This window comes from Schistocerca nitens, chromosome 4, assembly GCF_023898315.1.
Source record: "Schistocerca nitens isolate TAMUIC-IGC-003100 chromosome 4, iqSchNite1.1, whole genome shotgun sequence".
NCBI lineage: Eukaryota > Metazoa > Arthropoda > Insecta > Orthoptera > Acrididae > Schistocerca > Schistocerca nitens.
In genome coordinates, this window is record NC_064617.1 from 883,509,474 (window position 1) to 883,529,059 (window position 19,586).

The following is a 19,586-nucleotide window of genomic DNA, read 5'->3' on the forward strand; positions in this document are numbered from 1 at the left end:
GGCACATAGACACAGGCAACAGAGCATGCACAATGTCGGCACTAGTACAGTGTATATCCACCTTTCGCAGCAATGCAGGCTGCTATTCTCCCATGGAGACGATCGTAGAGATGCTGGATGTAGTCCTGTGGAACGGCTTGCCATGCCATTTCCACCTGGCGCCTCAGTTGGACCAGCGTTCGTGCTGGACGTGCAGACCACGTGAGACGACGCTTCATCCAGTCCCAAACATGCTCAATGGGGGACAGATCCGGAGATCTTGCTGGCCAGGGTAGTTGACTTACACCTTCTAGAGCACGTTGGGTGGCACGGGATACATGCGGACGTGCATTGTCCTGTTGGAACAGCAAGTTCCCTTGCCGGTCTAGGAATGGTAGAACGATGGGTTCGATGACGGTTTGGATGTACCGTGCACTATTCAGTGTCCCCTCGACGATCACCAGTGGTGTACGGCCAGTGTAGGAGATCGCTCCCCACACCATGATGCCGGGTGTTGGCCCTGTGTGCCTCGGTCGTATGCAGTCCTGATTGTGGCGCTCACCTGCACGGCGCCAAACACGCATACGACCATCATTGGCACCAAGGCAGAAGCGACTCTCATCGCTGAAGACGACACGTCTCCATTCGTCCCTCCATTCACGCCTGTCGCGACACCACTGGAGGCGGGCTGCACGATGTTGGGGCGTGAGCGGAAGACGGCCTAACGGTGTGCGGGACCGTAGCCCAGCTTCATGGAGACGGTTGCGAATGGTCCTCGCCGATACCCCAGGAGCAACAGTGTCCCTAATTTGCTGGGAAGTGGCGGTGCGGTCCCCTACGGCACTGCGTAGGATCCTACGGTCTTGGCGTGCATCCGTGCGTCGCTGCGGTCCGGTCCCAGGTCGACGGGCACGTGCACCTTCCGCCGACCACTGGCGACAACATCGATGTACTGTGGAGACCTCACGCCCCACGTGTTGAGCAATTCGGCGGTACGTCCACCCGGCCTCCCGCATGCCCACTATACGCCCTCGCTCAAAGTCCGTCAACTGCACATACGGTTCACGTCCACGCTGTCGCGGCATGCTACCAGTGTTAAAGACTGCGATGGAGCTCCGTATGCCACGGCAAACTGGCTGACACTGACGGCGGCGGTGCACAAATGCTGCGCAGCTAGCGCCATTCGACGGCCAACACCGCGGTTCCTGGTGTGTCCGCTGTGCCGTGCGTGTGATCATTGCTTGTACAGCCCTCTCGCAGTGTCCGGAGCAAGTATGGTGGGTCTGACACACCGGTGTCAATGTGTTCTTTTTTCCATTTCCAGGGGTGTATGTAATCAAAAGTATCCGGACACCCTCCCAAAAACATACGTTTTTCATATTGGGTGCATTTTGCTGCCAGGTACTCCATATCAGCGACCTCAGTAGTCATTAGACATCGTGAGAGAGCAGAATGGTGCGCTGCCCGGAACTCAAGGACTTTGAACGGCGCTACGGTCTGGAACCGCCAGATCGCTACGGTCGCAGGTTCGAATCCTGCCTCGGGCATGGATGTGTGTGATGTCCTTAGGTTAGTCAGGTTTAAGTAGTTCTACGTTCTAGGGGACTGATGACCTCAGAAGTTGAGTCGAATTTTTAGAAGTGAGGTGGCACAGTTTTCTCGGAAATATGCCGGGTAATTTAGAGAACCGGTATTCGAAGGAATTGTAGGGTAATTCTTGATTTTGAACCAGGTGTCCGGATACTTTTGATCATATAGTGTATTTGTAGTGTGCTGTTGGCACTGCATCATCGTATACATTGTCACGAAAAGCGCAACGACCGTAGCGAGACAGTACGCCGCCTATGTAAGTGTACACAACTGTCTCACTTTATATCTAATCAAATGCACGTACATTTATATTGTTTTGATTGTAAAAACATGCTAATGTGGCGCTAAATATTCAAATATCCTTGTTCTCCGCAGGATCGGATAACGTACTGCTGACGAAAAGAATGTGATGAGAAACGTTAATCCTCTGCACAGGGGCATGACAGCCCGTAACACGCTATGGTCGCGTTCCTCGCCGACAGTCCAGAAGCTATTCTGAACATGGATTCTAAATTAATGGTGAATCCTCGTGTCTTTTCTGATCAGAGCTATCCCTACTGTTGCAAAATTTAACTAAATCGAACTTCGTCTCGTACCATATCTGTATGTGCCGCGAATAAAAAAAAATGGCTCTGAGCACTATGGGACTTAACTGCTGTGGTCATCAGTCCCCTAGAACTTAGAACTGCTTAAACCTAACTAACCTAAGGACATCACACACATCCATGCCCGAGGCAGGATTCGAATCTGTGGACCGTTCGCGGTTCCAGGCTGTAGCGCCTAGAACCGCTCCGCCACTCCGGCCGGCTGCCGCGAATAAAAAGTATGGAAAGTAGTAAGCTTAAATTCAAACCCAAAATAAATTCGTATCTGGACCTAAATACAGGCATAGGGAACATATTACATCTGTTATTCAAGAAGTTTGAACGCGCGTGTTTCTCCGTGCACACCTTAGGATCGGAGTTAGATTCCCCCACGTTAAGTGAACATCTAGTAGATGAGTAAACAGATCTGAACCACATTATATTGAGTCGCACTACAAGTGCTCTGCAATAAAATAAATTGTAGAAAAACGTCGTGAAAATGCAGATTCCCTAACAACAAACATAAAACCCCAATTCACAATCGTATCGTAATACACAATGTAACAGCAGGTTAGCTAAGAGAAGAAAGGACAAAAACTCTAGGTTTTGCTTGTAAATTGTACGACATGTCCGAATACTTTGGACTCGACTGTCTTTAATAATCGTAAAAACTAACTTTGCGTTCACTGACCTGTCTCATCAAAAATATTCGTACAAATATCAGGCATAAATAAATTGAATGATTTAATTATAAATTACCATGTAATCTTAAAATGTTAATGTTATTTTCATACTTAATTGACTGTTGTTACAAACAAAAAGCCAATAAAGTGAAACTATAACTCGATCAATTCCAGTGTCTTGGGTTGAAAGTAAAACACTTGCTAATTTGACCTACAACTACTACTCTCAATTACAACTGAATCAGTAATTGTAAAAACAACATTAGTCCAAAAAAGTAAATTTTTCATGAGAAGTTAAAAACTATATACAGGCTAAATAATAGACAGTAGGATAAATCTGTTAATTTTAATATTGACTGTATATGTTAGGTAAGCTTTAACAATAAAACAAAACACTTTAAATGTAATAACTTTGCATGAAAGATTTTTTTTTAATTGTACGGACTGATGTTGTTATTGCAGGATGAACGTTTTGGACTGACATTTTTAACTTCAACATTTGTTTATGTTATCAAAAATTACTTTATTGTATAAATTTAATATACAATATTACTTGTACATTGTCTAATATTGTTTCACAGAGAAATTGAAAACTATTGTTAATGTATGCACACACTGTATAGAAAGACTAAAGATATGACGATGTAAATCGTGACATTAGGAATTAAATTTCTTATTTCACCTAACAGGACAATGAAGGATTAACACTACACTATACAGGTTATTTTACACCGAAAATTTATTATGAATGTCCACCGAAGGCCACTCAGTCAATTCCAGATAAAAGGCTTTGTGCTCATCAGGAATATATTGCATTAATTGTCCCACATCTTTCAATTTTTTGACATTGATTGCAACTTTATTATTATATGCAATTTTTGCAGGCAACTTTGGTTCTGTCTGTAATGAATGTCGCAATGAAAAGTGGTGTTTTACGAGACCATCAATATAATAGTAACAATCAACTTTACCTGGAAACATTTCACCGTGATGGAAGCTCACAAATGAGGACACTGTGAATTTCACTTTACTGCTTTTGTCCACATTCGTCCCATAACTGTCGGCGGACAAACAGGATCACTTTTAAAATTTGGGCCACCATTTTTTGTAACCCAAAGTCTCTTCGGTGGTAACAAGCTTTACATTAATATTTTGTTTTTTGGATGATGTCACCATGTTGTTGTTGTGGTCTTCAGTCCTGAGACTGGTTTGATGCAGCTCTCCATGCTACTCTATCCTGTGCAAGCTTCATCTCCCAGTACTTACTGCAACCTACATCCTTCTGAATCTGCTTAGTGTGTTCATCTCTTGGTCTCCCTCTACGATTTTTACCCTCCACGCTGCCCTCTAATGCTAAATTTGTGATTCCTTGATGCCTCAAAACATGTCCTACCAACCGATCCCTTCTTCTAGTCAAGTTGTGCCACAAACTTCTCTTCTCCCCAATCCTATTCAATACCTCCTCATTAGTTACGTGATCTACCCACCTTATCTTCAGCATTCTTCTGTAGCACCACATTTCTAAAGCTTCTATTCTCTTCTTGTCCAAACTAGTTATCGTCCATGTTTCACTTCACACATGGCTACACTCCACACAAATACTTTCCGAAACGACTTCCTGACACTTAAATCTATACTCGATGTTAACAAATTTCTCTTCTTCAGAAACGATTTCCTTGCCATTGCCAGTCTACATTTTATATCCTCTCTACTTCGACCATCATCAGTTATTTTACTCCCTAAATAGCAAAACTCCTTTACTACTTTAAGTGTCTCATTTCCTAATCTAATTCCCTCAGCATCACCCGATTTAATTTGACTACATTCCATTATCCTCGTTTTGCTTTTGTTGATGTTCATCTTATATCCTCCTTTCAAGACACTGTCCATTCCGTTCAACAGCTCTTCCAAGTCCTTTGCTGTCTCTGACAGAATTACAATGTCATCGGCGAACCTCATAGTTTTTACTTCTTCTCCATGAATTTTAATACCTACTCCGAATTTTTCTTTTGTTTCCTTTACTGCTTGCTCAATATACAGATTGAATAACATCGGGGAGAGGCTACAACCCTGTCTTACTCCCTTCCCAACCACTGCTTCCCTTTCATGTCCCTCGACTCTTATAACTGCCATCTGGTTTCTGTACAAATTGTAAATAGCTCCTCAATTATCGATAGGACTTCCTGTGGTGTTGCATTGGTTGAAGCAGTACATCCTCTACTGTCACATGGGCGAACATTATTTTTCACACAGTTACAAATTCGTCGCACACATTCATTTGTAATGCCAAAAAGGCTACAAAATGCCTTTTTGCACTTTTGCATCTCCAGTTACCACGTGATATCGATAATTTAGTTCTCTTGGCTTAGGCTGGCCATCACTTTTCCGGGGTCTCCTGTTTACCACGTCTTCTTTTTCGATCATCCCTGCAAGGTAACCATCTTGTGTGTTCTTACTCTCAAAATAGTGACATTTCGTGAATATATCTATCTGTTCATGTTCAGAGATCCTCTTGAAACACAGTTTCTTACATCTGAAACATATTAATACACGAATACCAATGTCAGGAAATGTAAAAGAGTTGCAAAAAAAATTATTTACGTAAAATCAATTATTTTTTATTGGTAGAGTAAATTATACATATGATATTTACATACCATAAAACTTAGAACAGATGGGAACCTCTAAGAAGTAAAAAATACACAGACAAGAGATTAATTCACATAGCCTTTGAACTTACCCACAGTCAGGTCCTATTTTTACAGCATTAATTTCTCTTCCACTGTGATTCACGTAACCAATTCCCTTCGTTCTGGCAGTTTTTATGACATTTCTTTTATATAGTTCCAGTTGCGCACCTCTCTTCTTCGACGTTGTGCTTAGATAATCCAAAGTAAGTTGTTCTATAAACAAATCTAAACGACAATGTATATGCAGCTGCTACAGCAATGCACACAGGTAACAAGATCACAGGCGTCAGATGTGCTGCCATAAGGCATGCATTCTATTCACTACATGAAACAAGATCCGAGTATGTTCGTTTGGTGCTGCCATCTGCCATTTCTTGCAACAATAACGTAAGTCCTGGACTCACGTTGTTACTGCAAAGAACACGAAAAACTCTACGCCCGTAAAAGCATTAACATGTGTAGGACAAGTGTGATTTTTGCATAGATGCTGCATCTAAGTATCCTGAAGACTTCTCAGCATATATCTAATTTTTGCCAAAAAGTGGAAATGTGTTGTTTTTACAATTACCGATTCAACTGCAAGTTATCGAATGTACTTGCTAGTCGTGCGGTTACATTCTGCAGTGTTTCGTACATTGCGTATTTATGAGAGTTATCGCAGACGGCGGATCGTGCTACAATTTCATAATGAGTATTTATATTTTAAAATGTAGGGGATAGCTTGCCTCAGTTATCCAGACTATTTCTATTGGTAGTGTCCGTGGCCCTTAACTGTAGCTCGACAAAACATGAAACACCCACAAAGGGTGGAGCAAACTAAATGAAATTTCACCTGTTGGGAGAGTATGTGATGTTATTTCAGCGACTTTGTCTTGGAACTCTTCCATTTGGCCCGTGTTTGCATAGAAAAACAGCAATATGGGAATTGTGAATCCACCTTGATGCAAAACACTTCATTTGTTTATTTATTTATTTATCCCCCCCAAACTAGTTTCGGAGACAAATATCAGCATCATCAGTGGTCCTTTAAATCCAAAACATACAGAAAATAATGAAGTTAAACACAGTAACACATTATTACATTTCTACTGTTCGTATTTTAAAAGATGGTTTTCTATAGTTGTATTGTATTAAACTGGGGGACCTAGAAACGACGGACAGGCTTAGCCCCGCCGTAGCCCTCAGTGGTTCACAACCCAACAGGCCACAGCAGTCCATCCACCCACCCCACCGCCGCTCGACACCGAACCCAGGGTTATTGTGCGGTTCGGCCCCCAGTGGACACTCCCGGGACGTCTCATACCAGACGATTGTAACCCCAAATGTTTGCGTGGTAGAGTAATTATGGTGTACGCGTACATGAAAACGGTGTTTGCGCAGCAATCGCCGACACATTGTAGTGGAGGCGGAATAAGGGTAACTAGCCCGCATTCGCCGAGGTAGATGGAAAACCGTCTTAACCACCCACAAGCTGGCCAGCACACCGGACATCGACACTAATCCGCCGGGCGGATTCGTGGCGGGGACCGTCACGCCTTCACGCTCGGGAAGCAGCGCGTTAGAGCGCGCGGCTAGCCGGGCGGGCTTCTGTACATACTTTCATAGTACCTTGTATGTTATGTAGTACCTTGTATGTTATAACATGTTTTTAGGAATCATTGCCGCTGTTTGCGGCATATTTTCTGTTATTTTTCTGTTGCCGTTTTTTCTCAGCGTACATCATGTCATCTGCAACTGAATGAGCGGCCGTTTAGTAAACGTATGTCAGCATGATACACCCGGGGTTGCGGTAGTGTTGTGGAATACAGTTTTGGTGTGTACCGGGCTGTTGCTTAGTTACTCGTGGACGTTCGTTGGACGGCCTGTAGCTGATTCTATATCCTGGATCAAGTGAAAGTTTAGTTTTTCTGTGTATAGAATCAACCATATGCCATCCAACGAATGTGAGTGCACGAATAACTAAGTAACAGCCCAGTATACACCAAAGCTGTGTGCCACAACACTACCTCCACCCCAAGTGTATAACGCTGACATACGTAAGTTCACATTTTAGTATTCGTTTACTAACAGCCGCTCGCACAGTTGCAGATGACATGATGTACGCTGAGAAAAAAAAGCAACAGAAAAAGCACAGGAAATATGCCGCAAACAGCGGCAATAATTCCTAAAAACATGCCATAACATACAATAAATAAGGTAGTATGAAAGTATGTATAGAAAACCCTTAATTCAAAAAATCAACAGTTTACTGTGTTTATATAACTGTGCTTTTTTCTGCATCTTTAGATTTAAAGAACCCACTGATGATGCTGATATTTGTCGCCGAAACTAGTTTAGTTTTTTGCATCAAGGTGGACTCACAATTCCCATATTGTTGTTATTTCAGTGATTAAAAAAGCGACTCAGATTGACAAAGAACTAGCATGACGTTGCACTCCTGTGGCTCGGATGCGTCCACTGATTTGGTTGCGAAGACTGTCTTAAAGCCGTTGTATCCTCTCCTGACGCAAACTGGTCCACACCTCTTGTAAATGGTCCTCGGTACCCCGGATACTGGCTCTGAGATAGAGTTGACTTCGCGCTACTCCCACAAATGTTTTGTCGGGGACAGATCTGGGATCTTGCAGGTCACGAGAGTACGCAACATCGCGGAAGCTGTGTGTGTGTGTGTGTGTGTGTGTGTGTGTGTGTGTGTGTGTGCGTGTGCGTGTTGTCCTGCTGAAAAATGGCATCACGATACTGTCGCAAGGGAGGTAACAAACGAGGACGCGGTTTGCCCCGTGGCTCGCCATTGAGCCGTCAGAGTTCACTCTGTCACTGCCAGCCGTGACCTCGAGTCCTATCCGATGGCTCCCCTCTCCGTTACGCCCGGAGTAACATCTTTGCGCCTCTGCAACACATTGGAAGAATGGGACCTCTCCCTAGGTCGCTACCATAATCGCCGACGACGGTCATCTTGAGTTACTGCAGAACCACGGTTCATTGCTGACACCTTCGTCACCAGTCCCTGTCTCCCACGTTACTTGTTCTGCGACGGCAGGCGCAGATGTGATGGGCTTACGGCCTGTTTGGCGCACAACACGGCCGGCAGATGTGTCGGACTGGAGCCTCGACGACGCGTATGCCTGTCCTCACATTCCAATGCAGTCCACATCGGGTCGCTGTCACGTCCGGATGCCCCGCAAGTGTGGCTATTGCACTATTGGACCTGCTGGCCAAATGGAGGCTGATTATGCGGCCCCTTCCCAACAGTGCCGGGTGCTGGTAGCGGTATTTACACGAGTACGCGGCGTCTCCGTGTTCTTCACAGTGATCACTCAGTACCTGATGCATTCTAGTGGCCGTTCTACTTGTCGCAGAGAACTGCAACTCTAATGATGTTGGGGTGCGTGAGTGCAGTCATCACTTTTTGTTAGCCAGTGTACGTTTACCTTCTGCTGTCGTCTAGTACCGTGTTGTAAAGCGAAACAGCACAGTCTATTTCATTTCTCGCTATGTTAGATTACTCTGGCTTGTCTGCCTAACAGAATGCAACGACTTTTCCCCTGCTTGCGTCGCATCGAATTCAGAACAGTAATTCTGTTCAGTTTTCTTTTCTCCCCACTTTAATGTCAATGTAGCTCGGATGTCAACCAGTCATCGACGCGAAGGTTAGTTTGAAAACTACAATGATTTCCTCGACAGCCGTATTAGAGGTGGTACAGCCCTATCTTTCTGTTAAATTTAATCAGTTGCCGTGGATTCGACGGATAAATGCTGGTTCCTAACCACCGCACAGAGTATTATTTTTCACGTCTACGACTCATTGTAAGAGGTGAAAGATGGGATGACAAAAAAAATCTTAAGTCACAATTGAAGCCCGAAACCACGCTGATTAAATTTTAATTCGGTTACCTTTGCTCCAATAGAACCATGTTTCATTACCTATACGCTGACAGGTAAAGGCTTCCTAAATAATTCTGTACATTGGAATGAAAGAAGCCCCCCCTACAGACACAATATACATAAAGGAATCGTGCTCTGTGCTGCTGAATTCTCGGTTTTGTGAATATTGATCTCAGTAGGTGCCAAGTGCGGCGTGACAGACAGCTAAGATCGTGTTGTTCACGAGGCAACAAAGACCTGTTCCAAAAAAAATGGCTCTGAGCACTATGGGACTTAACATCTATGGTCATCAGTCCCCTAGAACTTAGAACTACTTAACCTAACTAACCTAAGGACATCACACAACACCAAGCTATCACGAGGCAGAGAAAATCCCTGACCCCGCCGGGAATCGAACGCGGGCGTGGGAAGCGAGAACGCTACCGCACGACCACGAGATGCGGGCCACCTGTTCCACACTAAGCCCATCCGCAATATGTTCTCGCAAGCACACCACTTTGGACAGAGTCCTTATGCCGTACGGTACGCCGGCCGGAGTGGCCGTGCGGTTCTAGGCGCTACAGCTGGAATCGAGCGACCGCTACGGCCGCAGGTTCGAATCCTGCCTCGGGCATGGGTGTGTATGATGTCCTTAGGTTGGTTAGGTTTAATTAGTTCTAAGTTCTAGGGGACTGATGACCTCAGAAGTTAAGTCGCATAGTGCTCAGAGCCATTTGAACTGTACGGTACTTCTGTTTCTGGGCGTTTGTAATGCGAAAACGTTTGCCGTCAACTGAACTGGCATCAAGAGTAGTTTATTTACTTTCCGACAGAGGTCACTATAAATCTGCAGCTTGGACGTTGACACCGTGCGATCGTTTTCCACGGGCGTAACTGTGTTTGTGTTGTATAAGGAGCATGGTTATGTTTGGTGATTTTTCCGGGACAGAGAAGGAATGTTGACTCAGATTATTTTGATATTTTTATAGCGGTTTATATCGGTATTTATTGACTCGTGGACAAATAAAGATGAGGGTTCCAGAACAGGCGCTTGTCCTGATACATCGCAAAACGTGGTCACTGATGTCTCGGCGTTTTTAGACAATGAGATTATAACAACATTAAAAGTTGAAACAAACAGATATGCAGAAGAAAAAATTGTTGAAATGAATTATTAGTAGTCTATGAAAAGGAAGTTTATGTGGCAACGGTAGTCAGTAGAAAACATACATGAAATATAGTTGTTTTTCTCTATTGTTTTGCATATGACTGTAGTTAAGTTGCCAAAAACAAATGATTATTGGTCAAAGGATGCATTTGTAAATACTTCGTGGGCGAGCAGAGTAATGAGTACAGACAGATTTACTTCAATTTTGTTTATGCTGCACTTGAACAACATCACGGAAAATACGAGGTCAGCCTGGACGGTATTAGGCCTTTCCTCAGTTCTTTTGTGACAAGGTGTAATAATAACTTCAAACCACACTTGAACCTCACAACTGAAAAAGCAATATGCCCCTTAAGAGGCAGAATAGGATTCGGAGAGTATATGAAAAGCAAACCATACAAATACAGAATCAAACTTTATTTACTGTGTGGCTCAATAACAGGTTATGCTGTGAATTGTGACATTTACGCAGGTAAAGCAAAGCAAACAATGTGGATAACTTTTTCTTGTCAGTAATTGGGAGGTTGTGTGGAGATTATTTTGGCAAAGCACACTGCATTGATATGGATAGGATCCACGCAAACTTCTGCCGTGTTGGACTATGTGTGGTAGAATAAAACTTTGATTGAATACACTGTAATGAAAAAGAGGAAGGATCTACCTAATGTAATGAAGGTTGTGAAGATTAGAATGGGGGAAACGACGTTTTGGAGGAAGGGATATTTACTTGCGGTAAAATGGGAATCAACCAGAGTTGTGTACTGTTTTCAACCAAACATCGAGGAACTTGAACTGTTACTAGTACCAGAAACAAGGAACGGCAAGTAGAGAGACGTAAACCACATGTTGTAATAGACTATAGCGATGGTAAAACTGGACTAGACAGGGTTGACCAGCTATTAAGCTATTACCCTTTATGTCGGAAGACACTGAAATTGTTCAAAAATGGTTCAAATGGCTCTGAGCACTATGGGACTTAACATCTGAGTTCATCAGTCCCCTAAAACTTAGAACTACTTAAACCTAACTAACCTAAGGACATCACACACAGCAGTGCCAGAGGCAGGATTCGAACCTGCGACCGTAGCGATCGCGCGGTTCCAGACTGTAGCACCTAGAACCGATCGGCCACCCCGGCGGGCACTGCAATGGTGGAAAAGTGTTTTCCTTCCTTTATTTCTTTTGCAATAGTGAGTAGTTAGGTTGTGTACAAACTAACAACCAAAAAGACAACATCTCTGATGTGCTTCATGAAGGCCTTAGGTAAACAGCTAGCAACTCACGGTGGTGTGGAGGGGCTTCAGGATTCACACGGTGGACCGTCACGAAGGCGCACAGTGTTTGGGCGACACTTCCCAGAAAAGGTCCCCGCTGCAGCATGTAAACAAAATGCCGTAGTGTGCTGTAAAGTGTGTGGGTAAAGGAAACAAAGAAATGGGAAACAGTGAAAAAGAAAGACGATGGTGGTATAAGCAGTGGAATGTTGGTCTCTGCGTACTTGACCGTTTCAAAGAGTACCATACCGGAATAAATTGTGCTCGATAAAAAAGGGCTGCACTTCCGTATCGAATTTTTCCTCTACGCACTTTTTTCAATAAAATATGTTCTTTTGTACATGCTTATTTCTTTCAAACATTAAAAATCGTGCGTTTAGAAGTTAGATTTTTTCCCTTTTTTTGGAAAAATATTCGACCTTTAAAACTCTAGAAAAAATATTCACGTTCAGAAAAAATACGTATAACAGCATTAGAAAGAAGAAGTTTTAAACTTTAACGGAATTGGTTTACTATCTGTATATTTTCTACACGACTTCGATAAAAAGTCCATGAAAATGCTTGCAAGTGCAGGCACAAAACATGTATAAACGGCTCGGTGTGGAAAGTGTTAATCCCATAGGCTGTTTTCTACCTCGTACGTGATCGTACAGTGTATACGTTACAACTCGGCCACTACTTTCCTAATGAGGAGACTTACCCGCCGCTCGGTGCTCAGGTATGTCGAATAGTTGCGGAAGGTACGAAATGCGCGGCGGTGGGCAGGCGCGGCCTTGACCGCCAAGCCTAGCCTCGCCTCGCCTCGGCATCACGCGAGGGCGCCCTCACCTGTTGTGCGCCGTCACTGCCAACTCAACTGCCGCCGCCCTGCCAGGTCCCTGTCCACCTCTGCTCTGCTCGTGTACACGGAAATGGGACAGAACGGAACGGCACAGTCAAATGGTGGAGTGTTCGCTGTATATGGAATGTCGACGTAATTCCACGTCGCTCAGTCCAGGCTGGACGGCGCATCGGGCCGTTCGTGCTACAAAAAGTCGGATATAGTATCGCACTGAAATGAAATAATCGTATTTTTTATTTATTTATTGCCAACTTATAGACCTGTTACCTGATGTTTAAAACAGGTCATACATCTTACAATTTTCGTGGCATCGTTGGCCGAGATGTCTCGTTCGGGTCGGCAGCCAAGCGCAAATCTTGTTTCATTCGGTGCCACATTGGGCGACTTGCGGCCGATGATGAGGATGAAAGGATGATGAGGACAACACAATACTCAGTCCCTGAGCGGAGAAAATCTCCAACCCGGCCGGGAATAGAACCCGGGCCTAGTGCATGGGAGGCAAACACGTTACCAACCAGCTAAGCAGGCGGACAGTTTCAGCATTAAAGAACTAGCAATGGTAGTGGGATTTATTATTCGCTATAGGAGAAACCGTGTCGGTAAACTTGCCACACTGCTGGGAACTAAAATGTAGAAATCGTGTCATCCAAGTATTTAACTCTTTTAACTGTAGTAGTGGGTCCAGTACAACACTGTTCAGTCTTTGAACGTGTGTAAAAATGGTAGCGGGAGCCAGAACTCTCCCGATCGTAGGTACCTTCTGGCCGTAAGTCGAAGACGGCGCTGTGTGACGAATGTGTTATGCTCGGAGCTGCTCCTAAAGCCGTCGTCACACGGACCTCGCTGTCGAGCGTGAACGTTGAGCGTGTCGAGTTCAACGCGCTGCTGAACGCTCAGAAACGATGCGACTTGTGCGTACGGTACGTCGGCCCCAACGTGGTGTACGCGATCGCAACGCGCTCCAACGGCAGTTATCGGCCGTATCTGGCCTATAAATCATACTATTTACGAAATGGACGGGCGTAAAATTCCCATATTAGCTCTGTTAAAACGTACTTTGCTCCCTTGCCCATATGCTAGTCAGGTTATTTTGTCTGCAGTATACAAAAATAGAAACTTCAATATTCGTGAAAATGTTATAAGGAAAAAGGACAGTACCACGTCCGATCAATAAGGACTTTGGCTTATATAAGTTCCATTACAAATAGTGCGATACAAGTTTAGAATACTTCTCCACGTAAGATAAAAATTATTTAATCATTGTCACTTTCTAGTACAACGCTAAGGTCATTCTTACTGTTCCTCCTCAGTAGCAGAATCTCTACATGTGAATCACAAAACCTAAAAAGGGCAAAATATCTTACTGCAAGTAGTGCAAGGGGCTCTGTAGATTAAGACAATCGGACAAACTCACCTCTCAAAAACGTATATTTACATAACATGGAAAATTTTAGCATGTACGTTCATTAAACTAATAAGAAAGTATCAGAACCTATTAAAAAACCGAAGGTTAGAAGAAAAAATTGTTGGGTGTAGTGGGATGCAAACCATCAACACTTAACTTTCGCCATGAAACGGTGACGCTACTCATTGCGCTGCCGCGATCACAAGTATTAGGAGACCATATCTAGTTTGTTATCCTGTCCTGAAAGCTTTAACTGTTGCTATGTTACTAATTGAAATTTAATTAAAACAAATTGTACCAAGAACAATGGATCCTCAACGTTCTGTTAATTTCAAGCGGCCAACTCTCATAATACGCAAGTTGCAATAACTCCTTTACACAGAATATAACGTATCTTATCATTTTATTACGACGCATCGTACAGTTATCGGAGGGTTTTCGAGAGCTCCCCAATTTGCTGGGTCTCAGAAACGGCATGTATACATCCGGGCTTCAACTACAAATAGAAGCCAATATGGCGCCTCACAACTCTGCATCCAAGGAGATGGCGTGCGTTGACCTAGGTGGCGTTTTGTCATCTCATTGGTCCACGTTCAGCCGCACGTTCAGAGTATCTGACATGTTAGATGCTGCTCTGCGCGTTCGGAAAGACTCCCTAACGTGCTGCTCCACGCTATGAAATCAAAAACTGGGCACGTTCAACGCCCAGTGTACCTGCCGACGGCTTAGGCCCGTTGCCCACTTACGCGGATGGTCCGCGCTCCGCGTTCCGCACGCGGTTGGCGGAACCGCGTCATGGTTCACACAGTCGGCCGGATGCGCGCGGTTGTGTGCAGTCGAATGAACGCGGTCTTCCTGCACTGCGCTGGATCTCATCTGTGGTGTATCACATCGTTCTGTTTGATCGGATATATAGAGACGAGCTCGCTGCAAGTAAAAGTCATTTCAGCCTATATGATATACAAAAAGAGAGATTCCGAGCACGAGAGACGGTTTTGGTTGCATCCTATGGTGGAACAAAGGTGTACGAAAGGAATGTTCGTCACATTGTATTCCGAATTGCACAAAGACGAAGACAAATTTAATACATATTTTAGTAAGTCTATTCGTTGCTTTGACGAGCTTGTCGGCAAAATACAAGACAACCTGACACTTGAAAGTCTCAGAAGGATACCTATTACTCAGACAGAACGAGTAGCAGTAACCTTAAGGTAAGAATATGAATATGTATACGGATGACGATTAATTTTAATAATATATTTAATCATTCAAAGCTTTGCTACAACTATATATTACATTCATTTGGCAATAGACAATTTTACATTTGTATTGTATTACTACTGAATTCCAATAATTTTTATAACATCTCCCAAGACGTTGATTGGGCTGGGGAGGGATGGGGAGTCGAAACTTGTGTTTGTACGGACGGATCCTCGCGGTACTGCATTGATTGGTTAGGATGCTGTTGGGATATTGAAGGTGGGGCGTAGGTAAAAGAGGTCGGTGGATAGTGGAAAGAGCTGATGGGAGCTGGGGGGTGCATGTTTAAATTAGCCTGATTTGTTTGCTTAATCGACATAAGCAGTTGAAGTACCTGAGTACGAACTGATCAACATTTAAAGTCTTCACAGAGGGCAACAGCGAAACGAAGAATGCTCGGTCGTCGTCTTCCTCCTTTTCCTTACCATCTTTTAATAATGTAAGTAAATTATCTTCAAATGTTGTGTTCTTGATAGGCCTCTTCCTCTTGAAGGATTGTTTTTCGGTGTTGACATTCAGTTGGATATCATCGGTTTGTTCTTCAGAGGGTTCGTCTCGACTATTTTCTGCGAGTGCATTGTTGTTATACAGATAATCTTGCACGACCGATACTGAGTCAAAGTTACTTTCTGTTGGTGCATCTTGGAGACGGTCAAGAAAGTGCAACTGCTCCCTTGTCAACTGAAATGACAAGGCCGATAAGTCTTTTATTAATGAGGCGTACATGTATTATTTTAGGAAGGAATACATCTAAGGTTTTATGTCAGCGCAGCCGACTTAATACCTAGAATTAAGTCCACTTTCCTCTGTGAATGTACATAACTATCAAATATATGCTTTACACGTTACAGGTATCTTGGAAGCGGAAACACATTTACAGATCTGCATTACTCTTATTTAATGGGTGCATCAACAATTGGACAGATTACAAGGCAGGTGAGCGCCACTATTTGGACTACGTTAAGAGAAGAATGCATGCCTGAGCCCTCAACAGACAAATGGAACGAAATTAGCCATAGTTTCCAAAATGTCGCCAATTTTACTCATTGCAACGGAGCCCTGGATGGAAAACATATTCGTCTACTAAAACCTATCAAAAGTGGATCACTTTTCTTCAGTTACAAGAATTATTTCTCCATTATTCTTATGGCCATCTACGACACTAACTATTGTTTCACGTTCATTGACGTCGGAGGATACGGAAGGAACTGTGATTCAGATATTTTTAAAAACAGCGTCTTTTGGAGGAAAATGGAAAAAGCAAAATTGGCGTTACCCCCACCAAAGCCACTGCCAGGTACACACGACTCTCCAGTGCCATATGTTCTTGTGGCAGACGAAGGCTTCGCATTAAGACAACATGTGTTAAGGCCGTATGCGCGAAAAAAGATGACGCACAAAAAGAAGATTTTCAATTACCGACTTATGCGAGCCCGAACGTTTATTGAATGTACTTTCGGAATATTAAGCCACAAGTGGAGGGTTTTTCACCGGCCCCTGAATCTCAGTCTTGATCTAGCAGTATCTATTGTCAAAACGTGCTGCATTTTGCATAATTTTGTTCGAGTAAGAGACGGATACAACTTTGAAGATACCCTGTACGTTACCGGCTTCGAAGATGTGGCCGAAACTACACCTGTCAGTAAATCGGGTAATACTGTACGAGATAAATTTGCGGAATATTTTGTCGGTAGAGGAGCTGTGCCCTGGCAGGAATCAAAAATTCACTGAACACAGGCCACTTATCTCAATGACAGACATTTGCGGTTGTGTACAATTTTTCTACATAATTAACGTTTGTACAGTGCATAAACTGAACTTGTGAATGTCTATAATTCTATAATTGTAAATCATTGTATTTTGTGTATAAAACTACAATAAAAACACAAGAAAAGTATGCGACTACTTACCACACTTTTTCTGATCTGCCTCGTTCAGACCTTCAAAGCCGAGTATTATATTTGCACAGACGTCTAGCCACGCCTTCAATCGCATTTCACGGTTCTTGTAGTCTCCATGCGATGGATCCCATATGTGAGGCCTTCCTTCAACTTCGGCAATTAACATGTCTGTATCGATTTCACAAGACATTCTGGAAACTTCTTAAATCACACCCACATTTACCACACTAGTCGACTGCTACGGCAGAAATGAGGTACTCTGCTTCTACTGCGCGCGCGATATCCGCAGGACTGTGCACGCACCAACTTGTTTCTGTGTATTCAACTGACGCGGACGGTCCGCGGCGCGCAAGGGCTGCGCGGACGACCCCGCCGCTTGCGGACCGTCCGCGTAACTGTGTGGTGCCCTATTCGAATACATGACTACCAACCGCGCGCGGAACGCGGACCATCCGCGTAAGTGTGCAACGGGCCTTACGGCGAGTATCAACGTACGCGCGGATACACTGGAGCCGCGGCTGTAGGTATGCGGTTTATTTCTTTTTGTTACTTTTTCTGTTTCACTCTTTTATCGCAGATATTTGTAATGGCAATTCTAAATTAATGTTCCTGGAAGTCAACGTAGCATATTAGGGCACTGGTTGAACGATGAATTATGTAGGTATGAAGATGAAATTGGCGAAAATTCAACGCTAGCCCGTAATCACCTTCCGACTACCAATTCAAAAAATGCCTTTTTATACAACGATGAGGAGTTAATGATAACGCGTCATCCTGACACTGTATAATTTTGTGCTAAGTGCAAGCTACCTATTAGCGTGACTTCTTCTAAGCCACTGTGCAATTCTTGTTTGTAACTAGGCCCACTTTGACCTTGTCGAAATTTTCATAGAAGAAGATTTCAAACTTTTGTTTTGAAGCCTTTAAGAAACACATTTTAAAATTTAAGATAAGTGTTTTGTCATTACCTAGTGGTTTCTACCTTCTTTTCGATGGTGCTTTCATAGTGCAGATTGATTTATGTAAGAACAAACTAGAGCGAAAAACGGAAGTTACGATCGTTGATTTGGCTAAATACTACATTATTAATTTCAAAATTTAATTAACAAATTTGAAAATAAAACGTACTTTTATTTTTATAATCATTTCAAAATAACACGATCTGTCGGACCTACTCACGACTATAGAAGCGTTCCTAATTCTCACGATTAGTCAGCTACAGTTTAGGGTTGGAAACATCAGTATTTCTCTGCTCGAGAAGGCTGCATGTCTGTCAGCCGTTGCTCCATCCATTCTTTGTAACTGTCAAAACTCACCTGAAATTTATCTATTTATGTACATTATAGATTTTTTCCTACATTTACAGACATACTCGGCACCCACCGAATGGTGCATGGCGGAGGATCTCTCGTATCAATACCAGTCGTTTCCTTTCCTGTTCCACTCGCAAATAGAGCGAGGGAAAAACGACTATCTATGTGCCTGCGTATGAGCCCTAATTTCTCGTATCTTATCTTTTTGCTCCTTACGCGCAGTGTATGTTGGCGGCAATAGAATCGTGTGGCAGTCAGCTTCAAATGCCCGGATCTCTAAATTTTCTTTATAGTGTTTCTAGAAAAGAACATCGCCTTCCCTCCATGGATTCTCATTTGAATTTCGGAAGCATCTCAGTAATATTTACGTGTTGTTCGAACTTAACCTGTAGGCAATCTAGCAGCCCGCCTCTGAATTGGTTCGCTGTCTTCATTTTATGACTTGATGGCGATTCCAAACACGCCAGCAGTACTTGTTTTCTGTATACGGTCTGCTTTGTAGACGATCTACACTTTCGTCAAATTGTCCCCGTACACCGAAGTCGACTATCGGTTTGAAACGTTACGCATAGCTAGTTAATCGACGTGACTGTGTGAAGCAGAGCAGTACTGACGCTGTATTCGAAAATTACGCAATTTTTCTTTCCTACTCGTCTGTAATAACTTACACTTGTCTACATTTAGACCAATCTAGTATTCATCACGGCAAATAGAAATTTCGTGTTTTTATCCTCGATTTTGTCCCCTTTTGTGGGAGAAGATTAGCAGTAAAAATGTAAAAGCTGACATGCAACCTCCTTAATGTGCAACGAAAAAGAAGCAAGTGACGATACAGTGTGAATCACGGAAGGCTGGACCTGTTTCATTACGTGAACCATTCAAAGCATCGAAAGGAAATTTTCGACACATGATAGTAAGCAGTGGCCCCTGTTGTTTAATTCGCTTAAGCCTTCAGATATTGTAGGATTTTTTTTTTTGTAATGTCATTTGAAAGAGTGTGGCAATTCGAGTACAGTGATAACGGTTGATAACGA

At 43.3% G+C, this 19,586-nt stretch overlaps 1 protein-coding gene across 4 annotated transcripts in view; it reads left to right on the forward strand.

The window, feature by feature from the left end:
* The window catches only part of LOC126253406 (histone deacetylase 5), a 662,028-nt gene that overhangs the window by 483,425 nt on the left and 159,017 nt on the right, over window positions 1-19,586 (forward strand). The gene's annotated exons all lie outside the window — the stretch shown is intronic.